General features: G+C 37.9%; 1 long non-coding RNA gene across 1 annotated transcript; it reads left to right on the top strand.

Moving 5' to 3' along the window:
* Positions 1-2,225: 2,225 nt before the first annotated feature.
* LOC149630029 (uncharacterized) lies at positions 2,226-3,604 on the top strand. The gene is made up of 3 exons (XR_016374312.1): positions 2,226-2,790; positions 2,880-2,985; positions 3,466-3,604. It is a non-coding gene; the product is annotated as an uncharacterized LOC149630029 (long non-coding RNA).
* Positions 3,605-15,040: the final 11,436 nt, after the last annotated feature.

The following is a 15,040-nucleotide window of genomic DNA, read 5'->3' as shown; positions in this document are numbered from 1 at the left end:
AACGCATAAATGTATTTATCCTAACCATGTTCATAATTAAGAATAAATGTTCGATAGTAATTAGCAAAGTGTCTTTATTCTTTATTTAACTAGTTATGTTGGTTGGGTAGTTCTCAATAAAATATATACACACTCTACATTGCGTCCTTACTTAACCTTTAAGGATTTAATACTTCGTGCAGCTCAGCAGATTCCATTGATTCTCAAAAAGACCATAATTTGCCATCGGATACACTGCAAAGACTAGTGGAACTTTAGTATAATGCTAATTTCGCATTGTAAATAAAGTGTTTCTTGAGAAAGATTCGTCATCTTCGTTATGGCGAATCCCAATTAGTTGAATACAATGAACACAACCACTTTCTCAAATGTAGGCACCACTTTGTGACCCATGCTATGCTTTGAATGTGGGTATTCTCCTTTTCAGTGAACCTGTATTTCCTCCACCAAAAGGTTTTCAATGGGTGACATATTGAGGGAATTGGTTGGCCATTGAATTTCTAGATGGTTCTCTCCGAAATGCGCCGTTTTCAACCAAACGTTCGTGCAGACTTATGTTGAAACTGACATCAAGAATCGCCCACTAATCTAGATAGAAATCATTCTCCACCCCCTGGCATTTGCGAACCATAGTGGAACAGAATGTCGCACCCGTGGCCATATCTTCACCGGAGGAAAATTTGAAGTTTCATTCCACAATTGTTGATTATATATTTGTGCAACATTAAAGGGGATCTCTATCCATAAAAATATGGCTCAAGGCATTGATTCCGTGGGGGACGTGTATTCAGAAAATTGCAATTAACATCACTCTCCCTTTACTGGAATGTCATTCGGTAATTCGGACGAGCTATGCTCAACTGTTCACCTTCTCTTTAAAATCATCCCAATCATTCAAAACCCCCTATTTAGCAGTTGAAAATGGAAAGTGGAGAGTGAAAAAAAAAACGCTTAGTAAAAAATTTATTGAAACAAATATATAAGATACGTTTTTTTATACCCATTGTATCAGATCAATAATTTGCGGCTTATGATTGAAACAAGACGTCGCGAGAGAGAAAGTTTTTAATTGCGGCGACTGTACCAACGTGTATTACTTAATGTAGATCATTGTTACATGGAATACTGCAGTGCCCTAAGAATCCTGCAGAACTGACAAGTTTTCATTACATTCATTCATCCCATCTTAACTGGGCACTGGGTTTATAGTAAGGATTATTCTCCTTAAGTGAACTGGCAGTAGAAAGAGCTTAGAGGTGTTACGCCTTATTAGAAAGCTATCATAGGTGCTGTTTGAACGTTTAAACTTTAATTCTGATATAAGAATAGTAAATTTTTCATTCTCATTCTAGAACATTTAAACTTAACCTCTATTATTAGGACATTAACAGAATATGGTTTAAAGACGGAAAATTAACGAGATATAGTTTAAAATCGGTACATTTCTGAATCATATTCTGAATGCAGAACATTAGTTAAAGGGTCTGATAGTAGAACATAACGGTTCCATGCCTAATTCCAGAACATTGTTGGTTTAATCTAGCTTTATGGACAAACCATTTATGGTTTATTTTGACTGAATCAATTTTCAAACCATAATACTCCGAAATTTAAACTATTACTGGTATGATGTTTTAGTTTAAACAATGAAGAGACCATGTTTAGACCTCTAGTTTCTACAGTGTGTAGCGAACTGAAAGTGGGCTGAAGCGATCATTAAGTAGAAAAGTAAATCATATTATAAATTTATGTTAAGAAACTGTATAAATTGTTCAATATACAGGGTGTTTCTGGAAAGTCTGGCACAAATTAACAGGCACGTTCCTTGTTTTACGGCCTACTTTTGAGAGCCCATAACGTCGCAACGGAGCGCTTTACCCCAAAACGTCATAGGACCTTTCGGACTCCTTTTGACCCAAGGAACATGCCTGTTAATTTGTGCCAGACTTTCCAGAAACACCCTGTATATATATTCTATAGACTTTCCATTAAGGTATTGTAGAAAACAGTTGAATCACAATTCAAACGCCTTTACAAGATTTTCTAAAAACTTTAATAGAAAATTAGCAAAAATCGTATAGAAAGTTGTGGAAATAATTTATAAATTTTCTATAAAATATGCTTATAGAATATTAACATAACACTTACAGAAAAACGCATGGTTTCTGTTTTATATAAAATCTATAAAATGATGATATAGAAAGTTTATAGATAAGTCTATAGATATACAGGGTGTTTCTGAAAAGTCCATCACAAATTAAGGGGCGTGTTTATGGGACCAAACTGAGCGGAAAGTACCAAAGAACATGGGGTGTACAACATTTTGTTACGGAGATATGGCCTTCCAAACATTCGCCCCTAAAACAAGGAAATATCCACAAATGAGGAGTAACACTTAAGACCGACTAACCAGCTTGTTTAAAATTACTAGACAATTTCAATAGCCTTTAATCGAACAATTGATTTCTACCTTTACTAATCAGAAGCGTATAAATGAGTAGAAGTATGCCTACGGTGGTAATGTAAAATTAATCCCAAGTGACATGATGTTTCAAGATCTTCCCAGCACCAAGTAAAATGGTTCTGATTGAAGGGACTTTTATTAGCACAGCGTAAACAACGTTATTTTCAGGAATTAGTCCAAATGTCCACGGGCGGCATTACAAAAACGAGGCAGTCTTTCGAATGATACTTGGACATGTTGGAAGATCCCTGGCTTGTTCCTGTTATCTCAAACCGTAAAAAGCTACGCAAATCTTCATCATCACGGACAACACTCTTGTACGTTAGGTATGACCTTGAGAAAACCTAAAAGGACATCTCGAATGTATTTGAAAAACCCATCTCCAATTAAGGGGCGTGTTGTTTGTTTCCAACAGAGTAAACTCGCCCAGAGAACAATTACAATGCAGAGCCACGTTTCGGCGTTAATGGCCCACAAAGGTGGTCCCAAACAAAAGAACAAACTTTAATTTGTTTCGTTCAGTAAGTGTTTCATGTGTCATAGATAAAACGCCATGATTAATGCACAAAGAAAATGTTATTGACAAGTTTTCGGACCGCGATGCTGAAATGTGGTGGTGCACCATCGTGCATGAACCACATTCTGTTTATTAAACCTAAGGGTACGTCTTCGAGTAGTTCTGGTAAATCGTCCCGTAAGAACTACAAGTAAGCCACACCGTTTAACCTGGGCTCTAGGAAATATGGCCCAATTAAATTGTCACCAATTAAACGTGTGGTGTGGTATTGTGGGTGACAATTTAATTGGGCCATATTTCCTAGAGCCCAGGTTAAACGGTGTGGCTTACTTGCAGTTCTTACGGGACGATTTACCGGAACTACTCGAAGACGTACCCTTAGGTTTGGTAAACAGAATGTGGTTCATGCACGATGGTGCACCACCACATTTCAGCATCGCGGTCCGAAATTATCTTAACGCGACCTTCCCTTTGCGGTGGTTAGGTCGAGGTGGACCTGTGGAGTGGCCTGCTCGATCACCCGATCTGAACCCTTGTGATTTCTTTCTTTGGGGCCACCTGAAAGACTTAGTTTATCAGACTGAAGTGCCCGATGTTGAAGAGCTACGTCGACGAATAATTCACGGCCGTCAAACAATTCGCGAAACTCCAGGCATTTTTCAACGTGTAAGGGAATCATTTGTAAGACGTGCTAATGTGTGCCTTAACGCGGGTGGTGAACACTTTGAACAATTTTTGTAACTAGTTGCAATTAAATGTTAAAACTTGTCAATAAATTCATTTTCTTCGTGCATTAATCATGGCGTTTTATCTATGACACATGAAACACTTACTGAACGAAACAAATTAAAGTTTGTTCTTGTTTTTGGGACCACCTTTGTGGGCCATTAACGCCGAAACGTGGCTCTGCATTGTAATTGTTCTCTGGGCGAGTTTACTCTGTTGGAAACAAACAACACGCCCCTTAATTGGAGATGGGTTTTTCAAATACATTCGAGATGTCCTTTTAGGTTTTCTCAAGGTCATACCTAACGTACAAGAGTGTTGTCCGTGATGATGAAGATTTGCGTAGCTTTTTACGGTTTGAGATAACAGGAACAAGCCAGGGATCTTCCAACATGTCCAAGTATCATTCGAAAGACTGCCTCGTTTTTGTAATGCCGCCCGTGGACATTTGGACTAATTCCTGAAAATAACGTTGTTTACGCTGTGCTAATAAAAGTCCCTTCAATCAGAACCATTTTACTTGGTGCTGGGAAGATCTTGAAACATCATGTCACTTGGGATTAATTTTACATTACCACCGTAGGCATACTTCTACTCATTTATACGCTTCTGATTAGTAAAGGTAGAAATCAATTGTTCGATTAAAGGCTATTGAAATTGTCTAGTAATTTTAAACAAGCTGGTTAGTCGGTCTTAAGTGTTACTCCTCATTTTTGGATATTTCCTTGTTTTAGGGGCGAATGTTTGGAAGGCCATATCTCCGTAACAAAATGTTGTACACCCCATGTTCTTTGGTACTTTCCGCTCAGTTTGGTCCCATAAACACGCCCCTTAATTTGTGATGGACTTTTCAGAAACACCCTGTATAAATTGGAATAGAGCCCCTTACGCATTACACTCTATTGAATTTTATATATTTTTATGGAAATTTCATAGGACATTTTCGTACGGGAAATAGTCAGTGAGAGGGCTTCAACTGGACTACAATTAGCAGAGACAGCGCTGACCCTGATTCTGTTATATTTTAGCCAGCTGGTTACCGAGTTGCAGTTTTTTATATATATTGGATTCATTGCTGCACTATTACTGCCTTATAGCCCAAGCGCAGCGAAGAAGAAAATTATTCTGGTTTTTTTTTGGTAAGGCTCGTATCCTTTTTGCAAGCCCACATTTGACTGGTGTAAATATTACTTCCACTTTTGAGCATAGAAAAAAATATAAAATAATTGGAGTTTTATTTTTACTTTTACTTTTGGCCCGTTTTGGGTATAGAAAAATACTATTGAATCAATGAATGCGATTGTCAGTTCACGTAAGTACTTTTATTAAGTGATAATAGGATTCAAGTGTATTTATAGTAAAAAAACGTCTATCTGTTATATTTACGACTTAATAGTGTTCTTTCCTAAGAAAAGTAATTGAATGTATAAAACAGTAGCATTGAAAACTAAGAGCTAAAATTGAAAGTCGTTAAGGCTCGCCATATAAATTTAAGGCGCGATAAAAGCCTGAAACCAGATTTTCAACATGCAGCCAAAGGCTCGATGCTCGATAAGAAACTCGAGAGTCAGCTCGAAAACCGAAAAAAGAGAGGCGGGAGGCTCGACTCGAAACCAAAAAATCAAGGCTCGCACAGCCCTTATATATAGTGCATTATATATCAAAAATCTTAGTTACGACACCTAACCAAGTTTACTATTATTCAACCAAAAGAAAAATAATGAAAAAGCGTTAAAAAAGGTCCTCATAGCGGATGTAGTAATAGTTCAGGACTTTTAGGGTTTGATCTAGAACATTTGAACATAAAGATGAAAATTGGTACATGTGTTGTTTTTGACCCAACAAAAAATATACTAAAAGTCCCCTGCTGTAGAGCGCGAGCTTTCGCCGCCATCTTGGAAAATGGCCGCCGGGAATGCCAGCTACGATGTATTCCACGTTCTTCTTCAAAAATTATGACAATTGGTACACATAATTACTGCAAACACATGAACATCATGGCAAACTTTTACAGCTCTGTGTTCAATAGTTTGGTCGCCATATTGGAAAATGGCCGCCGTGAATGCTAGGTACAGTATATTTCACCATGTTGTTGGAAAATTATGAAAATTGATAGGTATTATAATCAGAGCTGTGTAAACCTCATAGTAAAATATTGAAGCCATTAGTCAGATATTTTGGCCGCCATGTTGGAAAATGGCCGCCATCAATGCCATTTAGATAAAGTATATGGTTCAAGAATTATGAAAATTGGTAATTTTAAATATCATACTTGAATATTGAAGACGTGCTACTGATAGTTTGGGCGCCATCTTCGAAAATGACTGCTCGAAGTGCCAAATATATTACTGATGTATAATTTTTTTCGATATTTGTTTATTGAGTAGATGATTTTCATTAACGTAATGAACAACAAAAAATGGATATCTCGAAGTCGAAATTATCGACGCCATCATTAAAAATGGCCACACGAAAATCATTGCCCTAAATTCTGAAAGAAAGTTATTCTAAGCTGTTATTCTCAACATGTTGATTAGAGAATATGATTTAATAAGGGGTTTATACATTCTAGTGTTGTTTAAGATTAGAATTTAGACAAATATCTAACATTTCATACATATTCATCGTCATCCTGAAGATTTTTCATAATAATTGCATGTCAGAGCCCTTGATTAGGCGCTACACCTAGCTGGTGGCCTTATCAGCGCCCCTCCCCATCATATTCCAAATTTAACCTGCGGAACCGCCGTCATGGCACACGGGATCGGCCAGCGGGCCCGACAAACGCCACTTGAGCAGGTGACAGAAGCAGTACACCGTCAGCGGCGAGCCCAGTCAGGAGGTGGTCGGTGACAGGGAAGGATTAAGGCAGCAGAAGACTCGAGGGGACGGGGGGGATCTCTCCAAGCACAAAAGTGCCATACGGCCCAAACTAATAGTGTATTCGCGACCCCTAGAGGGTGGCCAATAGCGGGGGCGAAAGCGGCCCAGCAAAACCTTCACGGAATGGGGCAAGGAACGGTCTGAACCAAGGGCGAACCCAAGGAACTCCCGAAACGTCACACCGAACTCGGGCCCCTCCGCCACGACAAGTCCTTTGAGTTAAAAGAGAACACTTCTTTCATTTACATGCTGTAACTGGGTGTGGTTATGATAAGGCGTGGTTTAAAGTAATGACAGATGATCAACATCTTACAAATTTGTTGCCCTTTTTTAATGACCATATTGCATCTAAGGGAGCCATAGCTGCTGCCGAAGAGAGATTTCTTTTCGCTTTTTTTAGGGTGATAATTGACACATACTGTCAAGTCATCATTTGATCTCGCCAAGCTTCATCCAACAACCGAAGCCCCAAAACTACATTTTTGCCAAGCGTATCTTAAAGTCCAACAATAGCTAGGAAACGATTTAATCCCGAACAGTGGGGATTGGTTCGCGATCGGGAAAGTCGAAGACCCATTCACACTAGAGGACTGCAAAGGCTTTGGGAAAACTCCAACTCCATAGAAAGCCAAGGGACTCCCTCATTTTTGGTCGGAGTTGGAGTTGGGTAAAATAAATAATTTGGCTTTGGGTGGCTTTGGGAATATTATCTCTGAAATGGAACGGAGTCGGAAGGGAGTGGAAATATTATCTCTGAAATGGAACGGAGTCGGAAGGGAGTGGAAATATTTCGAAAACTTATACGGGAGTCGGTCGGGACTGGATTATTGTTGGATTCAGGTGGCTTTGGCTGGCGTTGGCATTTATAGTATCCAAATGGAGTTGGTGGCATTAAGAGCCAGCCTTATTTTATTCAACTGGAGTTGGGTGGCATTAGTGATATTAGTCAATTTTTCCTCCTTGAATTTCCCACGCGGTTGTTTTGGCGCAAGCGGGATGCATGAAGTTCAACCCCACACGGCACATGACAGTCGCGGCTGGTACAGCCGTCCCTCCGCAAAAAAATCAAAATCATTGCTGTGCGAGAGAAAACGAAACTAAAACTATTTGTTCTTTTTAAGTTAGAGAGTCATAAATTTTTCCGTCGCCTTAGATTAAACGTAAAAAGGAAAACTACAATTATAAACAATGTTCGAGTTTATAACAGAAATAATTGAAAAAATGCAGTGGGATAACGTTGGAAAACCTGCATAATATACCACACGGCCGGCTGGGAAACGTTGGGGTAAATATAAATGAACATTGGTTAGGTTAAATGCTTTTGTGTTTGGAGTTAGAAAGTTTGTTGGAGCTCTCATTGGCTTTGGCAGAGATGGGAAAATTCGTCAGATATCTCATTAGTTTGGTCAAGGATTAGAAAACTTGTCGCATATCTCATTGGCTTTGGCAGGGATTATTAGAAAACTTGTCGGATTTCTCATTGGCTTTGGCAGGGATTGGAAAAATTGTTAAATTTCACATTGGCTTCGGCAGGGATTGGAAATATTATTGAATTTATCAATTGGCTTTGGTAGGGATTGGAAAGATTTTTAAATCTGTCAATCGGCTTTGGCAGGGATTCGAATTCGTGTGAAACTTCAAAATTGGCTTTGGCAGAGATTCAAAATTGAAATGAACTTTAGTGTGGCGTTAGGGAGGAGTTGAAAATATAGCAATGGCGTTAGGGTGGCTGTGGCGTTTGTGAAAATTTTACCATTGGAGTTGGCAGGCTTTGGGAATGACTTTTTTCAGTTTGCAGCCCTCTAATTCACACCATTCTCCTTCCGGCATCAGATGAACTTATAACACTCATTATTTGTACTTGCAGTCTGCAGAACTTCTTGTATAAAGAACTGTGAATGTAGACGATCTGGATTAGCTTGCTGGGCAATGTGTGGTCATTGTCAACGTATTAGCCGTAATAAAAAATCTTCAGGATGACGAGAAATTTGAAAGAAATGTTAAAAATGTGTCTTAAATGTAATCCTTAACAACACTAGAATGTATATACGCCATATAAAACGGTTTTTTCTAACGAAAATTCGAGAAATATATGGCTTTCCTTTTCTTTTTTCCAGATTTTAGGATATTTCAGGGACCATTTTTGAAGATGGGTCGATAATTTAGACTCGAAAATAGTTATTTTTATACGTTCATGAAAATCATCTACTCAATAAATAAATATCGAAAAAATTTATATATCGGTAATATATCTGGCATTTCAAGCAGTCATTTTCGAAGATAGCGCCCAAACTATCAGTAGCACGTCTTCAATATTTAAGTATGATGTTAAGACGGTCTTCATCATAATAATTACCAGTTTTCATAATTTTTGAACCATAAACTGTATCTAAATGGAATTGATGGCGGCCATTTTCCAACATGGCGGCCAAACTATCTGACTAATTTCTTCAATATTTTACTATGAGATTGACACAGCTCTGATTATAATACCTATCAATTTTCATAATTTTCCAACAATATGGTGAAACATACTGTACCTAGCATTCACGGCGGCCATTTTCCAATATGGCGACCAAACTATTGAACACAGAGCTGTAAAATTTTGCCATGATGTTCATGTGGTTCCAATCATAATGTGTACTAATTTTAATCTGTTTTGAAGAAGAACGTGGAATACATTGTAGCTGTAATTCACGGCGGCCATTTTCCAAGATGGCGGAGAAAGCTCGCGTTCTACAGCAGGGGACTTTTAGCATATTTTTTGTTGGGTCAAAAACAACACATGTATCAATTTTCATCTTTATGTTCAAATGTTCTAGGTCAAGCCCTTTTTTGGCCTATCTGTCCTGGCCTTTAGGGTTGAAGCAAGTTAACCAATTGTTATTTTATTGTTAAATTATTTTGGGTTGCCTCCAACTTCTCTCTTCTTAACGACCTTAATTTTGTGTGCGGTGTCCCCAAATTTTTCTCGGGGCTCCTTATCGCAGTGAGAGAACTAATAGTTAGGGACCATTTTCTTTTTACTAATTTTCTTGGTCATGGTTTTTTTTTGGTAAGTGATGGGTTTTTAGTCTTTAAGGCTCGATAAGATAGAAGTTGGAGTTTACATATCATGTTTTAAAACTAGAACAATAGTTTAGAATATTTTTCTCGTCGAAAAGGTGTGTAGGCATTATAAAGAGGTGAAAGTTCAAGGCAATGATTTGTAGGGCTAGGATATTTTTATGAATTATTTTTAAAGTTTAAATTGTTTAGTGTTCAGTTTCTTAGCACTATGGCCGGAGATATATTTTAGGAGTTGTCCGAGATATTACCTTCATTTTCAGTTTTAGTTCTATATTTTATAAATATTTGAGTATTTTCGTTAATTATAATCAAGTAGCTGATTTTCATTTTTGAAATAAAGTTATAGTAATATTATTACATTCATACTAAAGTTAGAAATGCTTTAAATAAAGATGATTTATAAAGAAGGGGTTATGGTTGTCGACGTGTATGAATTTCGGACCGTTATTCGACATTCTTTTCATAAACAAGCAAGCTCTGTTTTATATCCACCTGTTATGAACTCTACGCCGCCCGGTTCTTTGATTCCGACATTCCTGACCCATTTCGAATATGAGTACGAATGTCGCGACAGGAATTCCTATAAAGAATGGCATGTATGCTTTCCAAATTATTTCCATGCCAAGTGGACGCCAAGTTTCGGTTTTTAATGGCTGATACAACAGCTCTTTGACTTTAGTTGTTGGTTTACGGTCAAAAGGAGTTGTCTGCGCCGTTGCGTGAAATATAAGAGCTCTGAAAGACAAGAAATTTAGTGTATGTTCTTAGTTGGAAAGCGGTAAATTTTACGTGATGGTGGGTGCTGGGTCATCATTTCCCCACTGCTTATCGAGGGCTATTCACACAAATGTTAGAGGTTACTCACTCAAAACACTTCCGGTGTCTTTTAAGGGTTACGTGTGGGTGGATTATGGGTCATCATTTTCGCACTATTAAGGGTTACTTGGACGCTGTGGGTAATCATTTTGGCGCTGTTAAAGTTTGCGCATCGAGGGACTATTTACTGAAACTTTTCACTCCAAATTTTATGTTCGGACTATTTGGAATTACGTGGCCGCTATGGGATATTATTTTAGTACTGTTAGAGTTAGCGAATCCAGGGGCTATTCACTCCAAAGTTTCTGTACGCCTGTTAAGTACAATCTATCTTGTTTTCAGAATTGTGTTTATAACGACCTCAGTAATGTCAACGAAATCGAGAAACGATTCGCCTACACTAAAATAGGGGACCAGAGTCAAGACGGGAGAAAATTAAAAATAGACGAGCCTTATAACCATATATATTAAGGATCATGTTATAAGTAACTTGATGTGTACGAAACTATTTACATACTGTTCGTTGAAATGCTCTTTCGAAGTAAATGTCTTCACTTTCTTTAACATAACTCCAAGTGGTTTGGTTTTTGAGGGTTGTCCAAGACGAAAGTAATATTGATTTTGTTCTGCATGAATCATTTCTTTTATCTCACTAAGTAATAAAATGGAATTGCTTGTGTGTCCCACTATTGGCAGTTGATCAGTAAACACTTTTTCAACGAATTTTCCAAATTCCCCTGGTTGTTTATAAAACGTTTGGTTGAGAAAAGAAATCTCCATATTGTCTAAAAACGTGCATAATTCCATGGGCTAAAAAAATAAATTAGGATTAAATTTAAGGATTACTTTTAGACTCATGTCAGCTCGTTGTTTTGTTTACCCAATGATGACGCATGATTTATTAATTTCCCCTAGACAACCAACCGTAACATTATTAAATATCCCCTTTACCATGAAAAGTATCTCACCGATTTGGTCTCGATAATATGGTTGTCGCCAATATGGTCTATGGTCTTAGGTCTCGTGACGGAAATGTCTTGGAGCCAAATGGTCTTGTGTGGAAATTGGTCTTCTGGAAGTAAGGTTTTTTGGAAAAATAGGTCTGGCTAGAATTAGGTCTTATGAAGAAAATTTGAAGGCACTTTTGTGTTGATACAATTGAAACTAAATAAACCACGTTAATTCACACAATAAAAAATTTAATTGAAAAATTTTATAAAAACCTTTTTATAAACGTACATCGACTAGTTTCGCCTCTGTTCAGAGGCATCAAAGTAGTCGACAATTATTTAAAATTAAACCTGAGGGAGTCTCTCCATATCAATAAAAAGAACACAAAAACATGCTTAAATAAAGGCAATGGCCCTGCCAGCTTTATAACTGAACTTTGGTATGGGAGTGGATAAATTAGACGAAGTTGGGGGGGGGCTACGTAGTCGAAAATTAACGCACAGAAAGGGAAACCAGACAAGACCTGATGAAACTATTCGTTGTGCTTTTATAAAAACGTTTTATAAAATTTTTTAAACCTTGTCTAGTCTAGTCTCGTTTGGATGTAGAATTTTTTAAATAATTCGTCAATAAAAATCTGCTTCTAATCCTGACCAACTTGGTTTACTTTCGTTTTGAATGATATAAATAATGAATCTCGAAAAAAATTGGATACCATCTGTCTTGAGTGCGAAAAATGTCGAGACCGAACTGTCCTGTGACCAAATAATCGCGAGACTAAACTGCCCCGCGACCATATATTCGAGACAAATAACTGTCCCGAAACCAAATCTGTCCGACCAATATATCCACCAACCAAATTGGCGAAACCAATTCAGCGATACTATTTTTCCTGTCCCGATTGAATCAACGTGATTAACTTACATAATTCATATTTCGATGGTAATGGCAAGCAAACCCCAAATCATCATCCATCCAAACTAAAACTTCTAGATTCTTGGAGGTTTTCAGGTCTTCAATACCGTTAATCGGATATGTAATATCCGGGAAGAAGTTGGTTGTTATCCCACTGCTGTACCAAGTTGATAGAAATGTACAAGGCAAGCAAATGAACATCTTTATAATATTAAACGATACTTGAAACATTGTACTGTTGCATTCAGGAACAGCTATATTGGAAAAGAGAACATATAATAATGTAAAGGATCGTTTAAGGCCGTAACCAGGTTACACTTCGATGTTTTGGGGTTAAAGCAGGTTTCGGGTGTGGTTTAGTTAAAAGAAATGCCGCCAGATACTCCCATGGGTAGAGATAACTGGCCAGCTAAGCTTAGCAAAGGCTAGTTTAAGCTCTTCTCTCGATGGACGAGTTCTCATTGGTTCCTGCTTATGTAGCAAAATATCTTCAGCGCTTGACGCTCTGTGGTTATTTTCGCAGTATTGTATAAAGAAGGGTCACTCTAAAAGGATGTGAGGAATATCCTCGCACAAAAATTTCTGCTCTTCGAGCCGCTGTTGGTATGCTCCAGTTCATGCAATAAAGATGAGATCGCTTTCCTTCCCATTGGAGTGAAACGGTTCCACAGATGTAGACGTTTTGGTGCTGTATAATGACATCCTTTAGTGGAGTTCCAATTCGGACTTCCACTTCTGTTCGGCAAGATCTACAACAAACATATCCACAATCCTGTTCCAATCTCTAATGTTAGTGGCTCCTACTCTGCTAGGACCGCTCATATATTAAGGTTAGCGGTAATAGTTAGTAAAGGGCGCTGTAGGTTAACTGTGGCATAGGGGCTAGCTATGCATTGTAAAGGGACCCACCTGTAAACAAGCCACAGGCTTAGTGTGGAAATCCCTTCATAGAAAAAGCTTGGATTACTATTATTAATAAGTTAGTGGAAATGTTTCTGAAGATGGCAGAGCTTAAATGAAGAACCGACTGAAAAATTCTTCTAAAGTACTTTAGATGTTGATTCGGGTAGTGTTGTTATTGAGGAACGACAACAATTTTTAATTTAATTTAATTTAATTTAATTTATTGTGCTACAAAAAATATTGAACATGCTATATAAAGAAGGATAGTTGTGCACATTTAAGCCTCCCATTTTAAGCTTAGCTTGTTGTTGGGAGGCGCAGTTTAAGTAATACAATCTTTTTTTATTAGGGGTTAATGAGTTAGTTGTGAATAAATTTCGCAATTTACAACAAAGTTTCTAAATTATTTATACCTTTTAGCCATAGCTTCACATGTTTTAAGAATAATTTTACATCAGTTAATTTTTTTACATTAAGGTCTAATTTATCAAATAATTTTGCTCCTATATAGCAAGCGTTTCTCTGGAATATACTAGTGTGACTTCTTGGTAATCTGACATTTAAGGCCGCAGCATACCTCGTACTATAATTTGGTGTATAAATATCGGGCTTATTTTTACCTCTCCGAGTGACGTATGTCACGGAGAGGTTCTGTAACGATCGTGTGTGTCTGTCTGTGTGTTTGTGTGTGTGTGTGTCTGTTGTTACACCCACGTGACCGCGTTCGCAGTTTCCAAATCGGAGCAAACGTGTTCGCCATTTCCGAACTGCATTCACAGTCACGGAAATGGCTCCTCTACTTGAGTTCTCACACCACCATCTTCTGGTCTTTGTCCATTCCACACGGACACCAAACTGTACATACTGGCTTCTAATCACCACCATCTTCTGGTCTTCGTCCAATCCACTTGGACACCAGTCTGTACATACTGGCTTCTAATCACCATCATCTTCTGGTCTTCGTCCATTCCACTTGGACACCAGTCTGTACATACTGGCTTCTAATCACCACCATCTTTTGGTCTTCGTCCATCCCACATGGACACCAGTCTGTACATACTGGCTTCTAATCACCACCATCTTTTGGTCTTCGTCCATCCCACATGGACACCAGTCTGTACATACTGGCTTCTAATCACCACCATCTTCTGGTCTTTGTCCATTCCACTTGGACACCAGTCTGTACACCTGGCTTCTACTCCATCGTCATCGTTGGGTTTAAGACATTCGCGGCGATCAGCTAGGGTTACGAGAAACGTCTAGCCTCCCTAGGGTGGGTTGTCCACCAAAGGTTTTCGCAATTGCGGTTGTTCTTGCTTTTAGCTGTAGTTCGACACCCTTATATACTACCTATTTGAGTAAGGTAATGCAACCGGAGTATGCTTCATTTCAAACGCCAATATTAGTCAAGTCTCTCAAGAATGTCTAATTGTTCTTTATCAACGCGATGTAACGCTCAATAAGGCGAACAACTAACGAAGAAAATATTTAATATTAATTATATTTATTTTAATATTTAAGATAATCTTGTTTCTCAACTCAAAATTAAAACGGAAAGAGTTAAAAAGCAGTCTATGTTTTAGTCTGTGTATGTCCGTCCGTTAGTGCATCGCGTTAGCAGTTCGCTTTGTTTTGTGGAAAGAAATCCTACAAAACCTTAATATTTGGTTTTCTCATAATGTATAATTAATATATGGAAATATTTTTCGTAATTTCGATGCCTTTAGTGGTTTTGTAGCTATAAAGCTCTGTTTCATTTTGATATCCCAAGAACTTTTTTTAATATTATTATTTGA

This window comes from Phalangium opilio, unplaced genomic scaffold, assembly GCF_054372755.1.
Source record: "Phalangium opilio isolate 3A_F unplaced genomic scaffold, DU_Popi_V2 ptg000104l_1, whole genome shotgun sequence".
In the NCBI taxonomy this organism is placed as follows: domain Eukaryota; kingdom Metazoa; phylum Arthropoda; class Arachnida; order Opiliones; family Phalangiidae; genus Phalangium; species Phalangium opilio.
Note: the sequence above shows the minus strand (reverse complement) of the source record. Positions and strands in the feature narration are given on the sequence as shown.